This window comes from Cryptomeria japonica, chromosome 4 (genome assembly GCF_030272615.1).
Source record: "Cryptomeria japonica chromosome 4, Sugi_1.0, whole genome shotgun sequence".
Lineage (NCBI taxonomy): Eukaryota > Viridiplantae > Streptophyta > Pinopsida > Cupressales > Cupressaceae > Cryptomeria > Cryptomeria japonica.
Window position 1 is genome coordinate 62166378 of NC_081408.1, and position 14725 is coordinate 62181102.

The 14725-nt window shown below is 37.2% G+C and overlaps 1 pseudogene; it reads right to left on the minus strand.

Moving 5' to 3' along the window:
- Positions 1 to 650: 650 nt before the first annotated feature.
- Positions 651 to 14725, minus strand: part of LOC131040559 (geraniol 8-hydroxylase-like) — a 42523-nt pseudogene continuing 28448 nt past the window's right edge.

The following is a 14725-nucleotide window of genomic DNA, read 5'->3' on the forward strand; positions in this document are numbered from 1 at the left end:
ATCTTCTGAATTTTTAACAATAGGTGGATTATCAAAAAAAGATTTCATGAACTAAGTTGAAATAGAAATAAAATCTTTTTAGTCTATGATGTTGATTTTGGTCTATGATGTTGATTTTGGTCTACAAGTGATGGCATAATGTTTGAGACTATCTTGTATTCTTATTTATGAAAAAGTACAAGTTATAATTCAAACAATAAAATCATTAATTTACTTTTCAAGTAATGCTATATGAAACACATGAATGTTTGAAAGAGAAGGCAAAAACTAATCAACAAGTTTTAATATTGATCTTTTCTAATTTGTCCAAGAAACAGTAAATTCAAGAAAATATGACAATATGACATTAACTAAAAGATTCAATTTAATCTCCCTTTTATTTGTTCTTTATTAATTCATTAGAAATATAATTCTTTCCAAAACACTCGAGTAAAAATATAATGCCATGAAAATTAAAATTTATAATCCAAATTTCGTTTTTATAAATCACCTGGTAGTAAATCTGAAATAGTTATTTAAATATTTAAAATTAACATCCATAATCCAACGTTCTAATTTTAATATTTTTATCAGACATTTAAGTATTAAAACTATCATCCGAAGGCCATAAGGATCAAACGTAAGCACATGAATTTCTGTAACTTTTAACTCTAAAACTTGATGATGCTTCTTGGTGTAAGAATAGCTCTCAGTGGCACTGCTTTTAGTAGAGTGAGACCAAATGTTTCAGACATATCAATACCTGCCTGATTGTCCATTTCCATAGGAATGGACCAAGTGAAGGCTTGCACCAATGATCCCACCACCAAATGAACCATTCTGTGTGCCAATGGAAGCCCGATGCATATCCTTCTTCCTACTCCAAATGGTATCAATTCAAAATCCTGACCTTTGTAATCAATGTCAAATTCCAGAAACCTATTTGGATTAAAATTCAAAGGATCCTTCCACACACTCGGGTCTCTCCCAATGCTCCATACATTCACAAGCACTTGGGTATTATCTGGAACAAGATACCCACCAATCTCACGAGACATATCTGCTCTTCTAAAGATGATTGGGGCTACAGGGTGTAATCTGAAAACTTCCTTCACTATTGCTCGGAGATATGGAAGATTTGCTATGTCTGTTTCTTCCATTCTTCTCTCCACACCAACAACATCATCCAGCTCCGCTTGGATTTTTTTCATCAGTGCTGGTTTTCAAAGAAGCTCTACCATTGTCCATTCAATTATAGATTAAATTGTGTCGGTTCCTGCAGTAAACATGTCCTGCCAAAACAAGAATTTGGGCAGTGTTATTAATAGTTTAAAAAAAATAAAAAAATAAAGAAGAAAATATGTCAAGAACTGCCGATTTGTATAGTTTATATTAACACATCAGAAAGAGCGCAGATAATTCCATAGTGCAGATCGGGGCATATTACCAGTGCAAGTCAGAGATCATCCTTGCACAATTATCATCGACCATATCAGGGGCAACAGAAATACTCTATATTGATTGCACAAGAAAGCAGGCCGAAAGATTTTTGAAAGACAGGGTTAGGATTTTAGGCAGAAGTGAGTGTAAGGCGGGAGGAAAAGGGGAGGAGCAGATGCGAGCATCTGGGGATGCAGATCTGTGAGTATGACATAGAGACTCAAACTTCAAACACAGTCTTCCATGCAGCGCGCAGAAGAAGCATATCGAGAGTATAAAAAACTCTGTGGCCGGCTGAGCGAAGACTTTGAAGAGATTCAGGCAACCTTCACGGAGCTAATTGCTGAAGCACAATCGTCCGGCTCTCACCTTTGCAAAACTTCATTTCCGGAGATACTGAATTCAGCAGAGAAGAGTTTGGAGGGCCTTCGCTCCCGTTACGCCCATTAGTTCTAAACTGTGACAAAACATATCGATATTAGTGCAATAAATAACAGTATTATCTTCAATCTTAAGGTTTTCACCAGCAGATCTGGGCGAATTTGAAGGGCAGACTTGCCGATCAGATTAAGGATCATAGAGGAGCGAACTATTTGTCTCAATCATCAAGCCATTCACAGCGAATCTGGAACAAGCTTACAGAACATAGGAGCAGACCAGCATACTCAAGCAAAGCGAACGAATTAATCAGGCCTTGGAGGAGATAAATCAGGCCTAGAAGCAAAATTCCAAACTCAAGGCAGGTAAAATCAGTCAAAATCTTGAATTACAAAAACAAAAGGAGGTTTTCAGATATAAAAGATACTGTATGAAGTCAAAGTTCAGAATAATAACAATATAGACGTCAACAATAATATACTCCAGGCTATTCTAAGTTGTTCAACGGAGTGAATATTTGATAGTTAGGGTTTGTTGCAACAATAACAGATTTTTACGATTACAAATTTCGGTAAATGAATGCAGTCATGGCCGATAGAAGGCATTTGGGTTCATGGGCGGATGTGGGTTGGGTAGACCCGCCTCATGTTCCGCAGTGGGTCTACACGAACGGCAGATGGAAGGACATGGCGATACAGGTAAACCGGAGTGGAAATAACAAGGTTTTTCTGCAAGTTTCAAAATACTTTCAAGGTTTCTTTCAGAACAGACGCAGTGTGGCATGGAGGCAGAATAACAATGGAAGGAGATTCACTTGAGGGCGTTTTAATAATGGTGAGAATCAAGGGAATTCTGAGAAGCAATTGAAGGGTTTTTCAGGGAAATGGTCTTTGGATCTGGGAAATCAGCGAACGTTTGCTAGGGTCGTTGGCTTGGTAAATAAGGAGATTGCGGCTAGGGTTTTTGTTTCTTCACAGCAGGTGGGAAATAAGGTAAATGTGAACCTCAAGGAAGCTAGTCCAGACAAGGTAAGTAAGATACCTACTGATCCTATTCTGTCGGGGGTTTCTTCATCACAGGTTTGGGCTCCTATCCCTTGTATTGATATTATGGGTTCCTATGTCGATCAGAAAGTGAATTGCTTGCATTCAAATGCTATTTGTGGGGAAATTTGGGGTGATCAAATTAGTTTGTTAAAGCTTTATCATAAGTTGTAGAAAAGATGGGGGGATATGCATTATTTTCAATTATTGTCTGCGAATGCTTTTATTATTGTCTTTGATTCTCCTTCTTTCAAAGACGAGGTATTAAGAACTTTGCATCATTGGTTTGGAAAACATTTAATTTTAGTTTCGGCTTGGAAACCTTTTTTTGTTCCTACTTGGTCTAGTTCGAAACTTATTCCTTTCTGGTTTGGTTTACCAAAAATTCCTTTTGAATTTATGGATCCGGATGTTCTTGAGCAAATTGGAAATACTATTGGAACTTTTTTAACATTTAAAATGGACTTTGTGGAGGGGGAGGTTCTGGTAAAAATTTGTGTTCTTATTAACCCTGACAATGTTTGCCCCCATACTTGTAATATCAAGTCTCGTGATGGTATTTGGCGCTAGTCAATTAAGAAATTAGATATAGAGCTTCTTAAGTCTCCTTTACTTTTGGATGCTCCATTACTTATGGATATTAAGAAAAACCAGCAGGTTGTTGGCTCTGTCCCTAAATCCCTTAATAAAGGTAGTTTGTCGGCGGGACCTTCGGTTGAAGGATGTGGAAATGTCTCTTCGCATAAATTGGTAGAAACAGGTCACATTAAAATTGAAAATAATCCATTGTGTCGTAGTTCTAGGAAACCAAATGATCACACTTCGGGCTCGGTCTCACTTTTGTCTTTTCTGGAGATATTTTCTAATAATGGGGGTATAGTGATGGATGGTAATCCCCTGATAAATGAAGTAGATCATTCATTGACAATAGATTGCCCTAAGATGATAAATAATCACATAAAAGGTAAGGATGACAATTTGCCTTCATGCACTCATAAAGAGGTTTTTGATTCCTCAAAGAATGTGAATTTAGATAAAAATGTAGTGCTTCATATGGAAACTATTAAACAGGTAACTACCATAGGTCTTCCTAATGATGCTTCTTTAGTTCAGGAAATTAAGAGTTTGGTGTCTAATAATTCCCCTCTGAATGTTGAAATTAATATGGCTAATGAATCTTCCTTAGGGAATAGTAATCCATTAGAGGTTGTCCTAGTTATTATGCCAGATGAGAATTTGGTTCAGCAAGTAAATGATATTTTTAACAATCATGCACATCAAATGGATGAGGGTATTACTGATAGAGTTGTTTGTTCAATTGAGAATGATTTGGGGGGTATAGACTCGACCCTTCCAATTTCGGAGTCTGCTAATCCTTTTGCGGTTTTAGCTGCAAAAGAATTGGGTTTTGAAGATAACCCAATTATCCTGGCTTCTCCAAAGTCATGCAAGAGTTTACCAATTGTCCAAACAACTTTGGTTTTTTCATCATCAGTGGTTTCTCCTGAGAGAGGTAGGCATCCAAATAATCTTAAGACTCAAATGGAAATTGATGCTAGAATTCAAAAGACTTTGTCCCTTTCTCCTACTAGTGGGCAAGGGAGGCGTTCGGTCTCTCTTGGTAGGCCTAAGAAAACATGCCTAACTCCTATAAGTTTAAAAAGAAAGAGGAGTAAAAGATCTATGATTAGTCCACCTGTGACAAGGTCAGGGGCTGTGAAACGTAATTTGCAAGGTTGCTTTGGGGAAAGCAAAAATTCTCTGACTAATGGGAAGAGGGGAGCTTCAGCCTCCCCTTGAGGACAATGCGAATTATTTCTTGGAATTTTAGGGGCTTAAATGCCCCTAACAAGTGACGCTTAATTAAGTCCCAGATGGACTTATTTAAGTGTGATATTTTTATGTTGCAAGAAACAAAGTTATCAAAGGAGTCTGCTGATTCGGTTTTTTCATCTTGGAGAAGATGAAATTTTCTTTTTGCTCCTTCTTGTGGTGCTTTAGGAGGTTTGGCACTATTTTGGAATAATTATAATAGTGAGGTACAGTTAGTGCCATCTACTACAAATTGGATGTTGACTCTAGTTATAAGCAAGATTTTGAAGGTTAAATTCTAGCTTTTTAATATTTTTACCCCATTAGGAATTCAAGGGAAGAGTAAGTTATGGGGTGAATTAAAGAGGATTTCTTGTCCCTTAAGAAATGGTTCCTTTATTATCTTTGGGGGTGATTTTAATGCTATCACTAATTTAGATGAGAAAAGAGGAGGTGTTTTCCCTAATAAAAAGATTATGGATGATTTTGGGGATTTCATTTCTGATATGAGCCTTTTTTATTGTAAGTCTCATAATGGGATTTTCACATGGACAAACATGAGAAGGGATTTTTCTAATATTGCTGAGAGATTAGATCGGTTTTTGTTATCTGAGAATTGGATTGATTCAGATTTTGAATTCTTTTCCTCTATTCTACCGGTCTCGGGTTCTGATCACTTTCCAATTTCCCTATCCATTATTGAGGATAGGGCTTCTTTTAAGTCTTCATTTAAATTTGAGCCCATGTAGTTTAGGGATTCTTTCTTTTTGCCTCTACTTATGAAATGGTGGAATTTTCCTCCTTTCTGTTTTGGGTCCTGTATGTTTCAGATTTCTAAGAAGTTAAGTTATTTGAAATTGAATATTAGGGAATGGAATATCTTGCATTTTAAGAACACTTTTCAAGAGAAACAAAGGATTCAAGATATGATTGAGTGTCTTGAAACTCATGTGCTTCAACATGGTATGGTGCCACAAGTTTTTGATGAATTGAAATCACTAAACATATAGCTTAAGGGGAAATCTATTAGAGGCAGAAATCTAGAGAGTTATGGCTTTCAGATGGTGATAAGAACACAATTTTTTTTCATTCTTCAACTAAGATTAAAAGATGTAAGAATAGGATATCTTGTATTCAGTGTCAGAATGAAAATTTATTGACAGAGCTAGAGGATATTGCTTCAGAGGCGGTTAGGTTTTTTAAGTCATTATTATCTTCAGAAAATGGAAATCTTAGAAATGATATTATATCTAATATTCCTCCTTTAGTATCTTTGGAAGACAATAATATGTTGATGTCTCCCTTTTCCTTAGAAGAAGTTAAGAGTGTTGTCTTTACCATGAATCTGAATAAAGCTCTAGGACCAGATGGTTTTACTCCTTTATTTTTTTAGAAATGTTGGGATTTTGTGGGAAATGATGTTTTATTGGCTCTTGACGAAGCTAGGAGAAATAGGTCTATTTTAAAAGAACTTAATACTACAATGATTGCAATTATTCCTAAAAAATAGGATACTAAGACTTTTGCTGACTTCCACCCCATTGCTTTATGTAACACTTTGTACAAGATATTTACGAAGGCAATTTCCCTTAGGTTGGCAAAAATTCTACCTAGGATCATTTCATTGGAGCAAGGTGGTTTTGTTCCTGGAAGGGAGATGACAGAGGGTGTAATTGTAGCACATGAGGTGCTTCATTCTATTTCCACCCAAAGAACACCAGCCATGATACTTAAACTAGACATGATGAAGGCTTATGATAGAGTAGAGTGGGGGCTTTATGTGTTGTTCTTGAGAAGTTATGTTTTTCCAAACTCTGGGTCAAATGGATTCATGCATGTATTTCTTTTGCAAGATTCTCAATTTTAATTAATGGTTCTCCTTGTGGTTTTTTCTCTTCCACCAAGGGTTTGAGATAGGGAGATCCCCTTTCTCCCTTTTTGTTTATTCTCCTAGTTGAAACCTTTAGTTGGGCTATTAGGGCTGCTAAAGTGGGGGGGCTTTGGAAAGGTATAAGGATTCATAATATTCCCCAAAGTATTTCTCATTGTCTCTTTGTAGATGATACTCTGTTATTTGGACATGCTTCGTTAGTTGAGGCAAAAGTGATTAAAAGAATAATACAAAATTATGCATCGTTTTCTAGTCAGAAAGTGAATGGTGATTATAGTCACACAAATCTATCCAGCTTAATTAAATAAATATTCGCTATTTATTTGATTAAAAATCCACTAGTCATCAATTAATTAAATTAATATTTAATTAATTCATCTCCAAACATTCTCCTATTAATTAAATAAATTATTCAATTTATTTTAATTAATTCATTAAAATCAAATTCCAATCAATTAAATAAATCAAATCAATTTATTTAATTAAATCCCCTATTCCTCTTTTAAATAAATTAAATAAAACATTTATTTAAATCATTATCCCCCCCCCACTTGCATTTTCCTACAAATGCAACTTGCACACATTTATTGAAATAAATGAATTTTTATTTTAATAAAATTCTATTTTCTCTCAGCCACCAAATCCACTTGCAAAATCTAATCCCCTTCTAGATTTTTCTAACCCCTTCCTAATTAGCCTAATCCATCCCCTAATTATTGTCACATTCCTAAGCAAAATAGAGTCACTTCTCAAAGACTCCAAAGTCTTTAAAAAGCATTTAATGCTTTGTGTGTTCAACAAATTAACCCCCAAAGTCTTCCAAGACCACTAATGGCTCTTACATGACCATTTATGGCTCTTACATAACCATTTATGGTTATTTTAAACTTGTCTCCCCAAACATTTATTGTTTTGAACATATTCATCCATTTCACATTTGCACAAGAAGTTATCCATTGGATAAAAGTTTTATTCTTTGAATAAAGAGTTTATTCATTCAACCAACCTTGACTTTAACTCCCAAGGTCATATCAAGAATTTAATGTGTATTCCCTCTCCTCTCAACCTATCTCACATTGACACTTGTCATCCTAGGATTGGGTTGAAAGCCCTCACATGGATTTGAAATCATTCAATCCGGACCCCTTTTGAGATTGCTCAATCTCAACCATCCATTCCTCCATTTTTCCTATAAATAGAGCCCATTTCTTCATAATCTAGATCCTAAAAACTTGTATGCATTTAACCTATAGGCATTTTAAGAGAGCATTTAGCATAGCGAACTCATGTATTGTCATTTTGGTGAAAATAAATCATTTTAGCATCAATAGCTTAATATTAGCTTTTTATTTTACATTTAGAGAAATATTACAATCTCAATCCTCCATTAGCATCCATAGTGCAAAAAGTTGTTGAGAGCTACACTATTTTGGAACTTGGAGAGGAGAGGAACAAGGGAGAAGGAGCTAAGAGCATGTTAGGAGGTATTTGGAGATGCCTCATCATATTTGCTTCTTTAGTTAAATATACTTTCATGTTTTTAGTGTCTCTCTTGATATGCCTGTTTAGATTAGTTTTTGATTGACTAACACTAACGATTTTCTGGTTTCTTGTGTTGTTTATCATTGACTAACCTTTTCCATTTTGTAGGGCATCATTTGGTGAATCTGTCGTGAATCAAAACACCAAAAATATCATCTTTTTAACAAACTAACATGTCTGAATGTTGAAAGTGTCACACAGGATGCGCTTTGGCGCTATTGAACTCATTCTAGCGCTATCGATACTTATTGTTTTAGTGCTATTGTTCTTACAATAGCGCTACTGTCTCAAGTTCAGTGCTTTTGGAACTGTTTTGGCGCTTTCAAAGTTGTTTTGGCGCTATTAACCCTTTTTCAACGCTTTTGCCTCTCTGTCCTTCCCCTTCTTTTAGCGCGTTTGTGTTAAATAGCGCCTCTGTTCAAACGCAAACTAGTGCTATTGTAACAAAACGTTGTACAAAACACCTTGTAATCGAAAAAGTGAAAATTTTAGGCTTGTGGAAGCCTCCCCTTAGACATAGATTTTACTAACCATTTATTGTTTGTGCAGGTTTAAAACTCACCATTAAAAACCACAAACTTTCTTTTTGGTGCCTTAAAAACTTGAACAAAAACAAATTTTCATTGCTTTCTAGTTAGGGTCACTCTTCTTTTGGTGCATTAAAACTGAACAAAACAAATTTATTTTCTTGCATCAACTTAAAGAAATTTACAATCAACACTTTTTTTTGGGCAATCTAAAAAGAACAAGCCATTTTTCCTTCAAGCTCAAAAACAATTTTACTTCAAGCAAAGACGTGTTTTTCATTAAGTTGACCAAGATTTCTAATTTCTAGATTACAACACATTTTGCCTTTGAAGTTAAAAAGAACACCATGACTGTTGGAGCAACATCTCCAAATATTTAGATCACATTGCAATGGTGGATTAAAAAGAACAAGTGTTTTTCATGCTTGGCACACTTGTGCACAAAAGTCGGTCGAGTGGTCCCACCTCTAACACACACTATCCTCTCCCTTGGCTTTCGTGGTCCTAGGTGCAAGAGAAAAGTGTTAGTAAAACTCAAAGTTTTATCTTTTTAAGAGAGGTCTACCAAGGGATCGATACTCTTGGGAATGACCTCGAGCGGTAAATCCTTAGAGCTGCTATAGAAATCAGGTGAGAGTGAAAGCTGTAGCCTTGGGTATAGCTATTCCTACAGTGTAACTGGCCGAAAGGACAAATGGGCCCCACCACCAGTTACAAGGCTCTTAAGTGAGTCACTGTAGAATGAACTTATGTCCAAAAACATCAAACATGACTAAACACCTTTAAGTATTAGCCCACCCATTCTATTTGATTGAGGATATTTGCGATATAATTTAGTGCAAGATCATAGATGGTTTTGCTCCCAAGATACTCACCATACATATTTCCTTGAGTAGAAACATATCTTTTTGAAAAGTCACTTGTGGCTTGATAAAAGTGGTGACTCCCCCATCATAGGGATCATCTATTTGTTATGCTCGTGCAAGACTTAGTATATCACATCCTTACCTGCCACGGTGGGATTCATAAGGTATGTAGTACCAAAGTCGAAGAAATATCAAGATGTGGGCTAAATTTATCACAACTGGCCATTTGACCTTAGGGATAAAAAGTGTTTGAAGTGTGTTCGTTTTAGAGACCAAGTGAAAATTGAGCCGACTTCAGGCTTTGGAAATACACCTTAAAATACATCTAAAGGAAGGGTCATATACAAGTCCAAGGATTGGGTTGATCTAGACCCATACTCATTTGTGCCTCTGGGGGAACATTCTTGTGTTTGTGTGCTTGCTTTGTTTTCTTGTCAAAGAAAAATCAGAAAATCAATCCCAAAAACAAAATATTCATCCAACATTTCTCAAAAACAACCAAAAATACCAAAAACAAAGTGCAAACAACAAAGAGTCCAAACTTTATGACCATTCTTCACATCTTGCGAAAGAAGAAGCATCATCAGAATATCAACTTGAAAAGAAGACCATTAAGCTCAAAGGCTTTGATCAAAAGGAGGAAGTTCTTCTATATAAATAGACAAATCTTTGTCTCACATAGTCTTTTTGCATCACATGCGTCTCTACCTTCAAGGCAAAACAAACGAATTTGATTCCAAATCATAGAACTGCAGAGCTTTTACACAATATAGAGCTCTGAGTTATCACAAAAACCAAGGAGGTAAGATTAATACCAACTTCTTCCCAAATGTCTGTATCACATATGACACGGCTCGAGAAATACCACCAACACCCGAAAGGGAAGAGGTAGAGCTTGTCCCATTTGTAACACAAAGTTTTTATTGAAAGTTGAAAACATTTTCATCCATCATCTTTTTCATACATCATCACTTCATCATCAATCCGTTCAAACTCTCAAAACATTAAGAGGTTCTTGTCCTAAAATTCTCTTTTTAGATATTGCTTGAATCAAACACATCACATCACTTTGTTTAGATTGTTTCTACATCTAGGATAAGCTCATCCTGAGAGACACATCTATGCAGGTTAAAACTAGTTCATGAGTGAATCCTCTCATTACTAGGTAGTTAAATCTATAACACATCTCAGATTTTTCTACACCTTATCACATCAAAACTTATCAAACAAGCAAGCAATTCAAAAAAATAAATTTTAGTTATATCTACCTTAAAGGTGCTAGAGATCCATGTGCAACACAATTCACCAACCATTAAACTCTCATTTCATCAAAAACTCATCATCATTTTCACTCAACTTCAACAAAAGACTCATAAGCAAAATGGCTCAAACCCGATCACAGTCGAGGCAACGAGAAATAGAAATGGAAGAAGAAGAAGAGGAAAATCTCAATGAATTTCAAGAAGCACTTGGAGGAAATGCGAATGACGAAAACCCAAGTACTCCTACTCCTGCAACAATAGAAAGGGCTCAGCATAACCCTCTCTTTAATAGACTATTTGATGAAATACTCAGGAGCAATGCGGATGCTCACTTCTTAAAACTCGCCCAAGAATGAGCAAAACTCCCCTCTGACTTTGATCTTGCCCAATTAAGACAAGCATCAGAAAGACAAAGTCACCATGAAGAGGAAAGAGGTAGAGATCCCATCAGATATAACATTCCTCGAGGTAACCCACCACCTCCTCCTCCAAATGAAATGGAGATGTTGCGGCAACAAGTCGAGAATCTCGCCCAACAGCTTCATAGTGGTGTCAAAACTAACCAATTCTCACTCAATGACATCTATCCCTATCGTTTTGATAGGAATATTTATATGCCACCCTTTCCATGAGGATTCGAAACACCCAAATTCAAAAAATATAGAGGAAAGGGAGATCCCCGTGATCATGTCAGAGAATTTCATTCTGCTTGTCTTGAAGTGGCATATGAAGACACATACCTAATGCGCCTTTTTCCCCAAAGATTGGGAGGAACAACCACATCATGGTTTTCCCAACTACCAGGTGGCATTAGAACATTTGAGGAACTCAGCCAGAAGTTCCTAGCTCATTACTCTCATAACATTGAATGCGACATCACCATGGTTGATCTGTGCAACACCAAACAAAAACCAGGTGAACTATTCTCAGTAATCCTGCAACGATGGCGCCAAATGTCTAGCAGATGTTCTCTTCAATTACTTGAACGAGAGCTAGTGGAAATATTCATTTCCAACTTAAACGAAGAAATGGAATTTCACCTGGATGTCAAAGACACAAACTCTTTTAATGATATGCTCACCAAGGGTTTGAAATGTGAAAGGGCACTTATCAAGAAAGGACTCATCAAAATCTTTAATGAACCAAAGGATGGTCCTCGCCCGTGCTTCAATAGTGATAAACCAAGCTTCTGGAACAAAAACAAGAATATTGTCAATGATGGGGTTGTGGATGCCCGGACTGTCCAAAATGCACAACCTGTGGTTCGATTTGTAGGACAAAATCCTCCACCTCAGAATAACACAAATATTCCTTCCAATCAAGGTCACATCACATCTCATGATGAACCTAGACCTCATCAGCAAAAATAGAAATGCACATACACTCCTTTAGGGGAACCCATTGAAACTGTCTTGCGACAACTCATTTCTCAAAATTTGGTCACTCTACCTAAGCTATCAAACTATGAGCCTCAGGTCAAACCGGCATGGTGGAGAGATACTGAACATTGTGAATTCCATCAAGGGAGAGGGCACAAGACAAGTAATTGTCACCGATTGAAAGATCTCATTCAGGATCTTATTGATCGAGGAGAAATTGAAATTGTAGGACATGACCCAAAAACAACCAATAATGATCATCTGATTTTCAAAAATCCACTTCCATCACAAGATCAAAGGGGTCCTTCCACTTCTAGGCGAGGCACTTATACCACTGATTATACATAGGTTGTGCATAATTACACTGTAAATCATCTGTATGATGCGAGTGAACAAGTTGCAACTATAACCTTCAAAAATTCCAACTCAAATTGCAATGTTCTTACACGTCATGACAAAGTCACCATCAAGGCAGCTCCACAAGGTACCACCTCCATCCCAAAGCAGTACAATCTTGTGGAACAATTAGATAAAATGCCTACGCTTATATCCATTTTAGAGCTATTGTGCCTATCACCATCTCATAAAACTATCTTGGATCATGCACTCCAAGAGGTGTCAGTCCCTGCAAATCTAAATATAGACCGATTTCAAGCCATGGTTGGAAGTCTAAAGTCATCACCTTGTCTCACTTTTTCTGAAAGTGACAACTCTTCTTTCCAGCAACCTCATAATGCTTCGCTACACATTGAAGGCTTTATCAACTAGCATAGGATCAAGCGAGTCTTGATCAATAATGGAGCAGGCCTGAATATTTGTACACTACAGTTGGTCACAACATTGGGATATGCAATAGAATCAGTGGATCCTCGTAAGATCACAATCAAAGCCTATGACGATGCAGAGCATTCATCCAAAGGAGCTATGGTACTACCAATCTGAGTGGGCCCTGTGGTAAAGCACATCATCTGTCAGGTTCTGGATATTCCTCTGCCATACAATCTATTATTAGGAAGACCTTGGATACATGTCATGCAAGCCGTACCATCTACCTACCATCAATGTATCAAGTTCCCACATAACTGTGTAGAGATCACAATCTTGGGTGATGCAAATCCCTTTGCATACTATCATAATATTAGCCATCAACCAGAGATTATTGTTCCTAATAATAGAGAAGCCATTTCCTCCACATCATATATAGGTCCCACCTCTCTTGCCAGTTCGAACACCACTATACCCAAGCAAGAAAAGCTTAAAATGAAAATAGTAGAGGAAGGTCCTGGGGAATACAACTTAAGTCAACTCTTTTGTGTGGGACAAATGCCCACTTCTCTTAGAACACATGGTAAACCATAGTAGTTACTCCAGCAACCACTGATCATGCCAGCATGTGCTTTGATGCCTTTCATCCTTGGAAAGAGTCAAGAGGAAGAAACCCAAGATGAGGACCTAGTGGAATGGTTCTATAAAGATCCCATCACCACTGATATCCTGCCAATTAAACTTCCTACGGATCAGTATGGCAAAGGTCTCCTCATTATGCAACGAATGGGATATGATGGTCAAAGTGCTTTGGGATATTGCAAACAAGGACGACATGAACCTCTACTACCAGAATTAAAGCCCAAAGGTAATACAAGCCTAGGCTTTGAGAAAGAAATCTTTCCTAAACTCAGATTCAAAGGAAAACCCAGCAAACCATTATGTCAGCCTACTGCCAAAAGGACACCTTTCATCATTAAAGCAGCCTCAAGCACCATCCCAACTGCCCCATCGAGGCTCACAACCCCAAGGAAACCATCACCAATGTCATTCATTCCACCAAATGGACCCGTAATCCCATCAACAGCACCATTAGCAGCATCCATGGCACCAGCAGTACCAGCAAAAGCCACTGAGTCAACACTACTGATACTTCTTGTACCAGATTCTTTTATCCCCATCAAACTTCCTGCAACACTGATCACTACAAAGGTACATAAACCAATCACACCTTCAGTGTTTAACTCAAAGGACATCTCAGTATGGTATAGCAATCGGATGCTGGAAAGTGATTCAGAGACTGACTCACATGAATGGGAATTTGATTCTGTGCAGCTTAATACTTCAGATGAGGAAGACACATCACCACTTCCGCCACGCAAAGACATCCCTGTTTATGGAGAAGCACAGATAAAGACCACTTGGGTTCCTGAACTAGAAACATCTTCCACAAACCCTACGTCTCATCCTACGCTTGATTTTGACAGGGAGAGTACCATTAACGAACTTCACCATAACGTCTTAACCCTCACTGATACATCTAACAAACTTAACCTAATCGATGAAGTAATGCCTATTATTCACCTTGAACTCATCAAATGGAACCAACCAAATCCCCCATGTCTTGACTTCTTCCAAAATGATGAGACCATCATTGACTTTTTGGACTTAAGGGATAACCTACCAAGCGGGGATCACAAAGTTGGATTCGCCATTGAACTAAAAAGCACAGCATACTTCGGGGCGGATGCCAAACCTTTCAGCTGCAAAAATATAACAATAAAACATGGATCTTCCAGTGAAAACCACACTATGGCACTATTCGATCCCACAAAAGTAAA